Genomic DNA, 15488 nt, shown 5'->3' with positions numbered 1-15488 from the left:
CGGATTATCGTGCAAACTTATAGCGACGAGTACAATATTTTCATTTGTTTTCAATGCCAGGCTAGGCGCTGACCGTGGGCTATTTGCCATCGAACTTGTTGCCCAAAACTTTTGTACCCATGAACGAATCAAACTTTCATTTCGGGCATCACATAAACGTCGAATATTACAATATAATGTGAACAAAATCTACGACGAGGAGTTGCGCACGAATCATTGGCCTTGAAATACGCTTCTATTCCGAACGCACGTTTTTCACCCGTCCACTGCCACATAGTGACTAAATATCCCGCACGAATATCCCGGCACCTCCCCGTTTTAGATTTTCATAAACAATATCATACATTTGTTCAATAGTTTCTTGCACTTGTTGGACATCCACGCTAATGCGGTCACATTTAAGCTCAAAAATCCATCGATGTACAGCTGCAAATGAAGAAACAGATTTCTTTAATGCTTTCACCATTTGTGCATGAATTTCTGTTGCTATTAAATCCTTTAAAACAAAGAACTTTATCACTGCACCATATTCGGTTCCTTCCACTGCAAGAAATCTACACTGACGTGTCAAATGGCTTAGAAAAAAATAAATGTATAGAGTGGAAATGAAGTTTTTTGTGTGTTCAAATGAAAGAAGAAATATTAAAAAGGCGTATCAATTTTGATTCCTTTGCTCGTTAATAGGTTTCGCTTTCAATATTTTTAACCAACCTGTATCCCATGCTATCCTTCGATAAAACGACTTTTACGTATTACTTTTTATATAGACGAGTAACTTCTTGCCTGCCTTAATATTAATGCCTGTTTTAAATTTTATGAGGAGCTTCTTGAGTGGAATTTGAAACCTTTTTTCTTCGATTTATATGCACATATGTTGTATTGGCATTACCTAGCTCCTCCTTCAATTTGTGATGCGCTTCCTTAGAAGTTGTTACTACTTATACAGTTTTAAGCCGCCTCCGAACGGCAAATAGTTTTTTATGGGGGGGATTTTTCATGGCAGAAGTACAATAAGGCTTGCATTGCCTGCTGAATGCGATTGCTATTGGAGAAAATTACATTGGTAATAAGAATTGAATTTCATCTAAATATTTTTATGCATATTATTATTATTTTTTTCAAAGCAGGTTCTACAGCCGCCTTCGATCTACTGTAATGCGGAAATTTTCGTACCCGTAGCTCCGGTTTTGGTGGTCAATTTGTGTGAATCCCATAGCCTTCAAGGCATTTCTCGCAATACGAGTGGTGTGAACTTTGAGTTTCTTTGGTGGCCTATCTCGGAATTCCGGATCATACTACCACAACTCAAAAAACCTTTACAATTTGATTTTTTTTGTGTGCAAATTTTCAGCTAAAATCTTTCCAATTCCTTCTTTCTAATAAATAGTTTATCTGGTACCTGCCGCAACCTTAATTGGCCACTACCTACTAATTTTTTGACTTGTTGGACGTTTTTTTCATTCACAGTTCTCTCTTATTTGTTGAAATAACCAACTCATGTTTTACCATTATTTATGAAGGTGCAGGATCCTCAATAACCGTTGATATTTTGTTAAAGAATTTTTTATGCGTATTTCTTTTTTTCAGCGAGGAAGTTAATCATAGCGCGTGGTTCCGTATTGCTAGAACTTTCAGTTACTGGTACCGGGTATCCACATGGGGAAATTCCCCTGCTTGTGTTAATGGACCCTCGTAAGCTAGCCTGCGTGCCACAATACATTTATTTCCAGCAGATTTAAACAAAGCCTTCAATGAAATTTTTTTAAATCAAAGTTTTCACGATGATAAATCATGTTGCATGCCACATTCTGACGTGTAGCATACTTATATATGAACATACATAAATAACTGGAATGTAAGTATAAGTAATACTATTTACATATAGCACGTATGTAAATATGCACACATACATATGTAACTTGTTGCTCGTCGCATAGTCTAGCGCTCACTCCCAGCTTTCCATAATGCTATTCGAATATTTGGCTTTTGTATTAGGGTGATACACAATTGAAGAACGAGAGTAACTTTTGGGTTTCTCTACAATACGGATAGCATTTCTTATTTTAGAGAATGAACTATTTGGCCTGATCGATTAGCAGGTTCTATATATTACAGCTTCGAAAATACAAACTTAGAAAGCGGCAGGTTTTACCATCAATCAGACCTCTTAAGAAGGTTAAGAACCTTGAGGACCAAACTGTTAAGTACCACTCCCTTTGGTTAAATTAAGTTAAACGAGCTGTTTTTAAAACGATTCAACTCTGTGGCCGCTGAGGCCCATTGCTGTGGCTAGGAATAATTCCTGGCGAATGCGCCACATTTATAATGCATTTTTAAGTATCGCAGGAATACATTTTTAATTTCTTACCGGTTTCATCGGTTTTAGCCTGCATTGAACTACATACAGAAGAAAAAATAATCGCTGAAAATATTTTGATTTACGAAAAAAGAGAGTTTTTTTTGGTTTGTTCTTTATTTTGCCTCAATTCGAAGAAGGTTGAAAAAAAGTTGCTTACAATGAAATTTATGGTAAAATATGAAATGATATATACTTACGGATTCGGTGGAAGGCAAGTAAAAAATGTATAAGAGATTTTTGAGTGCTGTTGACATACTAGATTCTTGCATACAATATAATAGAAACTAGAAACTTTTCGAAGAATCTTTTCGCCTCATTGTAGATAAAGAAGAGAATCTCTCTTCGGTGTGAGTGAGGCTCCGGTTGATTGGTTGACTACAATATTCTCGGGGATAGTAATTGATTTGTTGAGAAATGATTCCATAGCCAAATGAGCAGTGAATTAAGAAATAACAGTTGGATAATTATACGATTTTCGATGTTTGCAAGCACCAATGTGTTCGATAAAGTCGTCAAATGGTGCCCAACCGAAGGTTTTAAAAAAGGTGTCCAACAGAAGGTTAATACAATTTCCGTAGTCCAAACTAAAAGTCGCATCCGATCTCATTAATAAATATGCTATTATGCTGTTGATCGAGGAGTTCAGTCGATTTACTTCAATTGTGCCACGAAATATGTGAAATCGCGCTTCTTGAATTCGTCGAAACGCAAGACAATATTATTCAAAGGAGAAGGGTATATTTATGCTTAATTCTGCTGATATGGGTACTGATGGCCATGTGGGGCGAGAAGCGGCAGTTTACGAGCGTGAGCTTGTAAACAAATCGCGTGCATTCGCCTCGCCGTGTCCCAAATCCAATGGGGAGCGTGAGAAAATCAATTGAAGCGCATGCGCAAGTGCAACCGTCCAACCAATGAACCAAACAACAACTGAGCATACAAAATATTTAGCTTAGTAGAGAGGTATAGAGAACCATTGGAAAGGTGCGAATCAGCCACACAGATGGCCCATTGTTGTGCTGCTGACTGCTGGCTGCTGGCTGCTGTACTGCTCAATTGGCTACGAGTGTGCAATAATATATTGCCCAACATTAAAAGTCGACTTGTTTACCTTAAATGACGCAACCCAGTTGCAGGTGTTAATTTTATAATATTATAATAATCTTACAAATTTGTGGACGTCCACAATTTGTTTTTGTTTACGTTTTTCTTTTTTGTGCTACGCTACTTCAGTGGCGGTAAAATCACCTGGCGTCGCAAAAAAGGAACTCCATTTTCAATTACTGTGCCGATGAAAGGTATCGCTTTTTGCGGATTTGAAATTTGCAGCAATAAATCCAAGTTTGGCATTTGGCACCATCATCTCGGAACACCGCTGCTGTAAATGAAGTTATGAGTTGAATGGGTCGCTGCTCTATTCAATCAGCGCAGCAGCCATAAATGGTAGTTTGTGTCGCCGAAAAAGCTGAAAATTGGACGAAACTTCACATAATTGGGAATCTTTATTACTCGTACTTTAACTCCAACTGCCATTGGAGTGGTAATGAAGACGTTTTATGGTGCTCATGTATAACTAGCTCTATACATATGTATGTATAAATTAATGCAAAAGAAGTCCATAAATTCATATTAATGTGTGAATTGTGAAAATGATGGTTTTGTCTAATAAATTAAGACTTTTGTGTCCAATGGGGTGATTGAGTGCCAATTATTTAAATGATTCTCAAAGAGGAAAAATTTCAAATCTAGTTATTGCCAAAAATATATACAATATATGTATACGTATATGTAGAAGTTTGTATATTATATACAATCATGTTTGAAATAGTAAATATATCAAGTAAGCAATAGTTCTCAGAAAGGCTCAAATAGTGATAACAAGCATGCGCATAGCATCCTCATAAATAAGAACGTTGATAGAGAATGTAATTATAAAATTATTGTTTTTTTTTATTGATTGCAGCCAATCGACATTGGCCATATTTCAACTTCATGCCCCAACTTTTAACAGCATAGGCAGAATTTCTCGTATTTCACCAACAAATCTACAGTAGATTTATTAAAAAAACTAATAAAGACAACATTCAAATAATTTTAAGTTTTCTAAAATCTTGTAAGCGAAAGGACCAAATTTAACTCTCCTTGACTTACTCTAATTTTACTGATTTTCTCTTTGGTGCATGGTGTGATCGCAAACAAATTTTATTTACGGTTACGTTCTTTATGTGGTGGTCGCCATTCGGTAGTGCCCGGGTTCGAAATTTCAGGCATCCAACACCAAAAACGTAGAAAAAGTATTTTCTACGAACTGTCGCCCCTCGGCTGGCAATGGCAAACCTCCCAGTTTATTTCTGCCGTGAAAAAGTTCCGAACAGGAGTAGTGAGTTTGGGTGAATATTTTTCAACTATTATCATTTTTACTACCATTTGACTAAATATCCATCAGTTTTATTTTTAAAATCAATATTCTTGATTTACTACGACAAGTTTTCACGGAAATACTAACGGACTAGTAGCCATAAGTCCACGAGGTGCGGAACCCCGGAAGAGGTTGCGTATTTAAATTCAGCAGTTTCTGCGTGAAAGTTCCTCACTTCGAAAAATCTGCGTCATATTCTGGGTCGTCACTCCTTCGAGGACTTGGAAATTGCGGGAGTTTTGAAACTGGATAATTTTTATAGATTTTGGGATGCTCTTTTCGAATTTCAATGCCGAAAAAAGTAGTTTTGAGATAATTGAGCTTAAAGTTTTGAGAGTGGATATTTTCCATTGATGTCGCCGCGTGACGAATCTGACTATCCTTCCAAAAATTTGAGAATATATTCTTAAAAGCCTATACTTTCGAAATATCAAAAAGTCGATTTCTTGAAAATTCTAGACTACCGGGACCCCTTAACTGTGCGAAGATTTTTTACAGTAGCTATGACACAAAATTTATTATAGTGTTAAATGGTACCAAGTCCACCACGAAGTTATAGACTATATATTTGATAAATGAAAAGTTTGAAAATAATTAATTTTGGTAGTTAAATTAAGTCGCACAGTTTAGCTTTTGTTTCCAGTGGAATATTAGCTTAGCTACTGGGGGAGTACAGTCAAAAGAGTTTTAGAAAATTCATAACCCTCCCTAAGGATAAACTGAGAATGCTCACGAGGCTTCTCACAGGCCATTGCAGATTGCGCAGTAATTTGCACAGGATTGGGATATGATCCACTAACTCTTGTCGTTTCTGCGACAAATCCCCGTAGACCCCAATATACCTTCTCCTTGAACGCAGTGCTGTAGAGCGGAGACGGCTGGAACATCTTAACCAAATGCAACCAGAAGAAATGCAGATACGTTTAGCCCAATCTAGCTCAATCCTAAGTTTAATAATGGAACTGGGTTGGGATGAGGTACTGTGATGGGTAGAGGGCACAAACGACCAGGAGTTCAAAGAGCAGTGACGCTACGTTTGTTATTTTCAAAACAATGGATCAATAATAGTTTCATGTTTTAATTGTGCACTGCTTCTTGAAAAGAAAAAGATCAAGCGAAGCAATGGCTTGAAAAGTGTTATGGGACTCCGCTCTGTCTGAAACAACAATAAAACGATGGCTTGCTGACTTCAATCGTAGTCGAAGAGACACCGATGATGCACCACGAAGTGGACGGTCAAATTAGGCGGTAAACAAAATCGTTTTGAATGACCGAAAAGCGAAGTTGCGTGGGCTGGAATTTAGAACAATGTATATTTGGGAATTTTTGGCAAACTATAATGTTGTTTTTAATGAAACTTGGTGGAGATGTTAGTGAGGTGTTAAGGAACACTCTTTATAACTTTAAATTATTCGGCAAATAATAATTTTTTAATTATTTGCATTCAAAATGCCCTCAGAAACTTCACTATAATTTGCCACATTACACTCTATATTTTTTAGCTAAAATTCACTAAAATTCACCAAATATACACTCACACGCGTGTTTTTACTGATTTTTATGCTAATATTCTAATTATTTCTATTAAAATTAAATGCAAATTCATTTGCCCATGCAATCACTTTCCAATTTTAAACGCGAATAAGAAGAAGATTGGAATGACAACAGTATGGTGTTGCCGGATGCCTGCAAATGAAAACAAAAATTAAGTACTTGAGTTTAGTGTTAATGATGGGGATGGGGGTTATTGTGCCTCCTTACTACATACTCGCATACATATGACGTTTTAATTTTGGGTTCAATGGTTTTAAAAATACTGTGGATTGCGTAGCCGGAGTTGGACTGATGAGGGTTATTTTTTTGAAGCGCAGCCGAAGGGCGCCCACGCGAAAAGAAGTTATATGCAAAAGTACTGTGGATTGCGGAGCCGCAAAAATACTGTGTTAATTAATTTAATTTTAAATTACTTTATTATTTTTTGTGATACGCTTAATATCATTGTTTTTAAGTTTAAATGAGTTGTATGTTTTAATTTGCAAAATTATTTCTCAACTTTAAATTACAGCAAAAAATACTGCAGTTTTACAATGAACCTTCCACTGAACATCCCTGCGTGCGAACTTCGTTTTCATTTCAGGTGTATGGCAACACCAACTTTTCGCTAAATTAGAGAACTTTAACATTAAATTACTTAAAAACTATAAGCTTCCGGCAGGTTCTGTTTTCAGTTTTAAGATGGGGATACACCCCTCTATCACCCCCTTTTAACCGTTTTTTTCAAAGCGATATACATTATACTAAAGTTTTCCCGTTGCGTGAGTTAGTTGACATCATGAAGATACCAAAATAATGAAATGGCTTTATATTGTATGACCCTTTGGCTATAAGAAATCTCTGTTCAAAGTGGGTGCCGCGTTTGCTCACTTTCAAGCCGACGCACCGTGTCCCAATTCAATCAAAACAATGGCAAAACTACATGAATTTAACTTCGAATTATTGTTGCATCCACTTTATTCGCGAGACTTGGCTGAGAGCAACTATTGCCTGTTCGCAGACCTTCGTTCTACAAAAATAGTATTGCATTGTTAAAGCGACACTGGAATGATTGAGTTATATTTGATAGAAATTACGTTGATGGGCACCTAATTTTGGAGAAAAAAAACTTGTTTTTTGTTAGGCCCGCGACTTTTTAGCCCATGTGTTATTTATCTATCTACTAAAATTTAGACAAACTCGTACACAGCCTAAATAGAACAATCTCTTCGCATTCGATCCGTTTACTGCGATATCGGCACCACTTAATTAAAAAAATAATAAAACATCAAATGATTATGCGATTTGTTTCCTTCGACAATTTTTCTAATTACATATCGCACCCTAAATACAAAAGGGGCACAACTCAAAATTTTCCACACTCGAGCTTGACTTGTTTATAGTAGCACAGAAAACAAACTATGTGACGTATCACGCTAAAATTTGCCATGTAAGCTTATAACAGTCCTACCAAAAAACAAAAAAATTATTTTTGCCATATGTCATCCACGGACCGTTTTATTGATAATGTCTCGTTCATATTTGAGCAGAAGTACATTTTGAGTTGTGCCCCTTTTGTATTTAGGGTGCGATATATATGACTTAAGCTTGTTCAACAAAATTGTTGCCATTTTAATTTTAATTATTTATTTAATATATGTGTGAATGTATTCTCTTTAAATTTTTTGTTTGCCTGCAGCTAATTTTGCAATCACTTTTGTATTGCCGTCTGAATGCCACTGCGAATTGCCACAGGCATTAGCTATACGTACATATAAGTATGTACTTTGTTTCTTTCGCAGCATTTAATATGCCACCCACTTGCATACGTTAAAAGTATAAATTACGCGCAGCATTTTAATTTTGCTTTTTCGATCCTTGCTAAACCAAAAACAAAACAACATTAAATACATAATAATAGAAAAAACAATCGCCACAGACGGCTAGCCTCGACAACGCAGGCGTAACGCCAATATCTGTACGAGTGCTGGCGGCAGCATAGACTAGCAATAACAACCACAGCAACGCATGCTGCAGCACCAACATCAACCATAACTAACTTCCAATTGCCAACTACCAATTGCTAACTGTTACGGCCCATTGCGACGAAGCGACGGCCAACAAATGCAAATGACACCAACATGCTGCGAACGAAATTACCTTTTTGCAACATTGTGACCACATTGCTCAATGTGGTAATTGCATTTTGTGAATTGTTGAAATTTTTATTAGAATTTCATCTTGACATTTTTATTCTAATTCTTTTATTATTGCCAATAAATTTTATTTATTCTATTTTTCAATACATAAATAAATACAAATGAGGAAAAGCACTTATAATTATTTTCCGTCATACATACCTTAGCCCGCTTCTTGTATACTAAAAACTACAATTTTAACCAAGACGCCATGAAGCCCAAAAACTATATGTACGTAGGCTCCGTAGATACCTTAAATGTGTGCAATTTTTCTTGCATTGGTACAATAATAGTTGCACGTAGCTCTTGTTAGCATTTGTGGGTGGGTGTCGGTGTGAGAGTTGACAGTTTACTTGTATTGGAATACATACCCCGTAGGAAAACAGGCCCTATGCTCCCAGAAGAGATCAGGACAGCAGTAAGTAAGTAAGGAAAATATGAGGAAGTGAAATACATTTGCGCAAAATGTAAATGTCTCAGGGTTCAGTTTGAAATCAATTGAAAAGAGGTAATTACAAGTATCTGCGATTTTCCTCCGTAAGGCATACATATGTAGCTCTAGAATTTTTATTTAAAGCGTTTGACCACGCAGACGCTTATATAGAGGTAATGGCAACAAGGTTGTACCTCACTGAGATATCAAATCGCCATCAATAGTTCTGTGAATAGAAGTAGGAAGATTTCATAATGTTTTGCGACTGTGGAAGTTGGTACTCGGAAAGGGGCAGATACATAGATTTTTCGGTATTCCAAGCATTATTAGAGGCTATGCAATTTCAACAAACATTTTCCATAAATACCTACTTAGAAGAAGTTTTCTAACGTAGAAAGAACTATACGAATATACTACAACTCGCCGTATTTGCGCTACATCTACTAAGCGGTTCAATATAGAATTGGGTGTGTGATGGCACCTGACTCAATCAACCGTGTTTCATTTCTTAAAAATTTGTCGAATCGAACATTTTAGAAGCGTAAAGAGAGCACAAGTGACACGACATCGACATATTCAAGGTAATGAAGTTATCGATTAATATTTTAGAGGAGGAAGTTTTGGATACTCAATTTTTTCAAGATTCGCATTCTCATTATTAGTTAAGCATGATAAATCGTAGCTGGAACGAACATTAATCCTTCACGGTTTCAATATATATAAAGGGTTTTCCAACAACAGGTGTTATTGGTGAATGGATTGCGCTACCGAGAGATGATTAACGATTTTTTATGGTCGGAATTGGATGCTATTGATCTGGACAACGCTTATTTTCAAAAATATGTCGCTAGGTGCCACACGAATCCATTGATCTTTTACGGGAAAAGTTTCCGGACCGTGTTATCTCTCGAAGAGGTGATCACAATTGGCCCCCGAGATCTTGTGATTTAACACCTTGTGACTTTTTTCTTTGGGGCCACGTAAAAGAGAAAGTCTACGCCAACAGCCCAGGGTCGATTCAAGACTTCAAAGATGGAATTCGTGAGGCTATTGAGGACATAGGGCAACCACTTTGCAATTCGGTTATGGAAATTTTCATGAAAAGGATATTGTCCTGTAAGCGTGGTCGTGGTGGCCATTTGCCTGATGTTATTTTCCTCTTTATAATAAAATTAGCATCCGATTATTTATATTAAAAAATAGCATTTTTCTTTGAGTATCAAAATAACACCTCTGTTTGGAAAACCCTATATATATAATTGAAACGTGCGCCCTTTTTGGGTGTTTGGCCAAGCATGGCGGCCATTGTTGTTCCACAAATGGAGGGACCTACAGTTTCAAGCCGACTCCGAACGGCAGATATTTTTATGAGGAGCCTTTTCATGGCAGATATACACGCGGTGGCTTGCCGTTGCCTGCCGAGGGGCGACCACTATTAGAAAAAAGTTTTTCTTAATTTTGGTGCTTCACCGAGATTCGAACCTACATTCCTCTGTGAATTTCGAATTAATTCCACCAACCCATTCGTCAACGGCGGCCTCGGTTTGCTCCGGCTTATTTCGCACACATGTCTATACTGAGCACAGTTTTAACAAGGGCTTAACCCAGATGTGTCGACGAGTTTACAAGTGAAAGATATTTATTGGTTTTCATGGACTCCTTCGCACTGACAAAATGTGTTACAAAACCATGCTGATGAATATGTCCTGTAAGGCAACAACAAATGGGTTAGCAAATTTAGCAGTACATGCAGTATATAAGGTTTATCTGGGTTTATTAAAGAGCATTAAAGCCTTGTTATATTCTCTTTTGACTTTTCCGACCTTATACAGAACTAGGATGGCGTTTTCAGGATATTTTCCTTAAATAAACTATCTACTAAGTTTCAGTACAGATGATTTTCTTTTTATTTCTGTAATTATTTCTTTTCAGATTTACTTGTACCGAGAAAATTTATTATATTCTGTCATAATCAACAGCCGTGGCCCAATGCTTGGTGCGTGACTGCCATTCGGAAGTGCACAGGTTCGAATCTCCGAATATAAAACACCAAATTACAGAAAAAGTTTTTTCTAACAGCGGTCGATCCTTGGCATTTGGCATCCGAGTGTATTTCTGCTTTGAAAAACTCCTCATAAAAAATCATCTGCCGTTCGGAGTCGGTGTAAAATTAGAGGAGAAGCTCAGCCAAACACCAATTACATCTATGGTATAGATATTATGTGTCCCATTATGAGTAACTTCATTATGTAAAATTTATAGAATGGTTGAATACTTCTTTTGTTTGTGATTAGTGAATTTTCCTCTAGGGATATATGAAAATAAAATATGACAACAAATAGCATGTTTGAGTAAATCTGGTCGCCGACTGCCACACTTTGATTGATGCATTTTGACACGTCTACAGGCAGTCGCTAGCTGGAGTTTAATTCAAATCAATTCCATTTTTAAATGCATATAAATCACAAACAAATCACAAAGCGCAGCTGGCGTTTGGGCTGGTGTTGGCACTGTTGTGCCTGTGCCGTTCACATTCCATACAAATGCAAATAATTGAGCAGAGATACTTTGTTTCAGAAAACTTAATTAGTAATGTATGTAGGTATATGGAATATATAATTTAATATGCATGTAAGTGTAGCTGCACTAAAAGCTATTTACGAAATTTATATATTACAAATTGTGGGTTTTGGCAGAAAATATTCTATTTTGAAAAATATATTTTTGAATGGTTTCAAGATAACCCGATCACAACGCGGTCAAATAAAATATCAAAATATTTAGAGTGTCACGCTGCCGCGCAAAGAAAGGGCGCTGCCAATAGTGCCACGCTGCGATTGGGCGCAACGCGAGCTATGTGGGATCGAATTTATTAAATAGTGACAACTGCGCATGTCACAGAGAATGTGAAGATCCCCATGCCCCAATAGTTGACAACGAGACCGTCGATCCGCTACTCGACCATGACGATATTAGAATATCGATAACTCGGCTAAATAATAACAAAGCCGCGGGAGCCGACGAATGGCCGGCTGAACTATTCAAGCATTGCGGCGAGGAATTGGTAAAATGCATGCATCAGCTCCTATGCAAATTATGGTCAGATGAAAGCATGCCTGCCGATAGGAATTTAAGCGCATTGTGCCCAATCCATAAGAAGGGTGATCCTGCAATCTGTGGCAATTACAAACGCTCCGGCTCGATGCGATACCAGCTGGTGGGAGCAGAGGAAGAGGAATGGCTCCTTTGCGCAGGAAGGATCAGGTAGAGAAGGGCTTGACACAAGAAAAAAAAACGACTGACACGCTTTGTTAAACTCTGCCACCTGTAGCGGTTTTTGGCGCCAATCAAGAATAAGAAGAACTGTGAAAGAACCACAGTTGCCATGTATAATGAATGATTATTGAATAGTCGGATAATTCATAGGAGCAGCAATTTCGGGAGTGTGGGAGATTTTCGGAGACGATTCGAAGATGCCGTTGTCTCGTGCATGTTATCGATAAATATCGTGTGGAAATAATTCACTAGATATTCTATTCTAAAATTACGAAACCAGTTGAGACATTGAGCTTCAAAATGACTTAGACAGCTTGAAATTATGGTGTATTAGTTCTCGACTTTCTTCAAACATTAAAAAATGCTTGAAAGTCACGTCTTGGAAAACACGCAATATCTTAAGGACGTCTTAAAACATTTTCCATTATATGTTGCAAGGTTTGAATGAAATTAAAGATCATTTAATAGACATATAAGTCAAATTCGTAGATCAAGCGATAAAACCTATTTAAACAGAACTGAATGGGTCCAATAATTTTTACTTACAAATCCAACACATCAGTCGTATTTTCTTTTTCTTAACCTAAAAATTATACCATAATTATCGAGACAACCGATCATTTCATTTTCGCCATCATTTTCATTTGCTTATAGTATCATCAACGGCAGTATTGACCGCTTCTTTTTTTGGGAAATAATTAATTTTAATATATGGCGCATGTTTGGCCAAGCTCCTCCTTTTATTTGGGGCGTGCGTCTTGATGTTGTTCCACAAATGGAGGGGCCTACAGTTTCAAGCCGACTTCGAACGGCAGATATTTTTTATGAGGGGCTTTTTCATAGCATATATACACGCGGAGGCTTGCCGTTGCCCTCCGAGGGGCGAACGCTATTAAAAAAAACTTTTTCTTCATTTTGGTGTTTCTCCGAGATGAAGGTTGTTGAAGAGTTCGATGTTGATAGATTAACAATCGGTAAACGTTTGCATTCGATGGGCATGGTTCAGAAATCGAGAGCTGACGTGTGAGATGCTTCTTGAACGTCAAAAAAGAAAAGGTTTTCTGCATCGCCTGCCAGGTGAACGAGTTCTATCGACAGCGAAAAGGTTATGCTGGGCATCTGATGGGATCAGAAGGGTATCATCTATGTCTGTGTCAAAATTGGTTTGCCAAATTTCGTTCTAGTGAATTTTCATTCAAAGATGAAAGACGCTCGGGACGTCCAGTTGAAGTCGATGACGCACTAATCAAAGCAATAATCGCTTCGGACCATCACAGTACAATACGTGAGATTGCAGAGATACTTTATGTATCACATACATGCATTGAAAATTACTTAAAACAACTTGGCTATGTTCAAAAACATGGGTTCCTCACGCACTGAAAGAAACGGATTTAACGCAACCCATTAACAGCTGCGATTTGCAAAGAAATGTAATGAAAATTATCCATTTTTAAAACGACTGATAACTGGCGATGAAAAATGGGCTGTTTACAACAATATCGAACGGAAAAGATCGTGGAGCAGGCTAGGTGAACCAACTCAAACAACATCAAAAGCTGATATTCTTCAAACGAAGTTAACTTTGAACTCATACCACCAACCGAACGATCAATTCTGATGTCTACATTGAATAACTAACGAAATTAAACAAAGAAGTTGAAGAAAAGCCGCCCGAATTGACAAATAGAAAAATTATTGTATTCCATCAGGACAATGCAAGGCCACACACATCTTTGGCCACTCGGCAAAAATTATTGGAGCTTTGTTGGGATGTTTTGCCACATCCACCATAGAGTCCTGACCTTGCACTATCTGATTACTTTTTGTTTTGATCTTTAAAAAACTCCTTGAATGGTAAAAATTTCAATAATGGTGATGATGTCAAATCGTACCTGATTCAGTTTTCTGCTAATAAAAACCAGAAGTTTTATGAATGTGGGATTATGATGCTGCCTGAAAGATAGCAAAAGGTCATTGATCAAAATGGGCAATACATTACAGAATAAATTTATTTAGTTCCATGGAAAAATTGTCTTTCATTTTCTAAAAAAATCCGCAATTACTTAGTTGCCAACCCAATACAACCAGCAGCTATACCAATAAAAAATCACAGGGGTCCTCTAGTAATTGAATCAATTTATTGCCCCCCGAACCTACCCGTGAGAAGTGACGGCATAGTTTCAAACATTTGGTCCCAGATTCTTGGTAGGCAGTGACTACAATGCAAAACACGTGATTCCGGTGTTATAACACCAAGAAGGCGCGAATTATTTAAAGCTATGAGCCTGAAGGATATCTCTACATGGCATCCCATATACTGGCCAAACGATCACAAAAAGATGTCGGATATTATTGACTTTTGTATTACTAAAAGAATTTTAAAACAGCAACGATTTTTATCCATTTTTTTATTTTTAGTTGTGTGTTCCTAGATTTAAATATAAGCAACAACCAAAAAAATGTGGAACAACAAAACCACAAACTGTGACAACTTCTAGCGCACAGTGGGCAAACACCGACAAAGCAAAAGCATCTGAATTCGTTAAATATCTTTCAGACTTTATCCAAACCTTTTTTAGGTGATACAAAATTTTACGAGTTTCTCTCAACCTCTTTTCAAATGGATTTTTCGAGTCCCAAATTAACTTGGAAGGAAAGAAAAGGCACATAGGCAAAGCATTGGGATACGATGTCATAACGAGCAAAATACCTACTTCCAATTTAAGTTTGCCACATACATGTATCTTGTATTAGGGGCGATGATTCGAACAGCGCATTTTCTAATGCAATGAAAAGCATCGGACATAATCCTCAACTGTACAAAGAAATCTTATCCCTAATATGATCATTCTTCCATCGAGCAGGCCAACTCTGTATATCGTCCCCTTAGTATTAAAATAGCCTATAAATTTTTTGATGTTTTGAGAAAATGAATTTCAAACTTTTTGTCGAAAGTAGCTCTCACTCAAATTTCGTTATGTCTGTAAATATTTATTATTTTTTGACTGACGTTTTGACCCACTTTGTGGAACTAGAATTTGACAAAATTTTGACCACATATAAAATCGACGATGGAGAATCCAAAAATTCAATAAAAAAATAATAGCCTATGAGCACATAGGCTATTTATACTAAGGGGACGATATAATCTTGCCGCCTTCCAAAACATAGCACAAGAATTTGACAAGGTATGGCACGAGGACCTGCTAGCCAAATGATTCTTCCTTAATTTCTTTACGCTGCTAAAATCATACTTACAAAGCAGAC

This window comes from Anastrepha ludens, chromosome 4 (genome assembly GCF_028408465.1).
Source record: "Anastrepha ludens isolate Willacy chromosome 4, idAnaLude1.1, whole genome shotgun sequence".
In the NCBI taxonomy this organism is placed as follows: domain Eukaryota; kingdom Metazoa; phylum Arthropoda; class Insecta; order Diptera; family Tephritidae; genus Anastrepha; species Anastrepha ludens.
The sequence above is the reverse complement of the archived record's forward strand: the minus strand, read 5'-3'. Positions refer to the sequence as shown.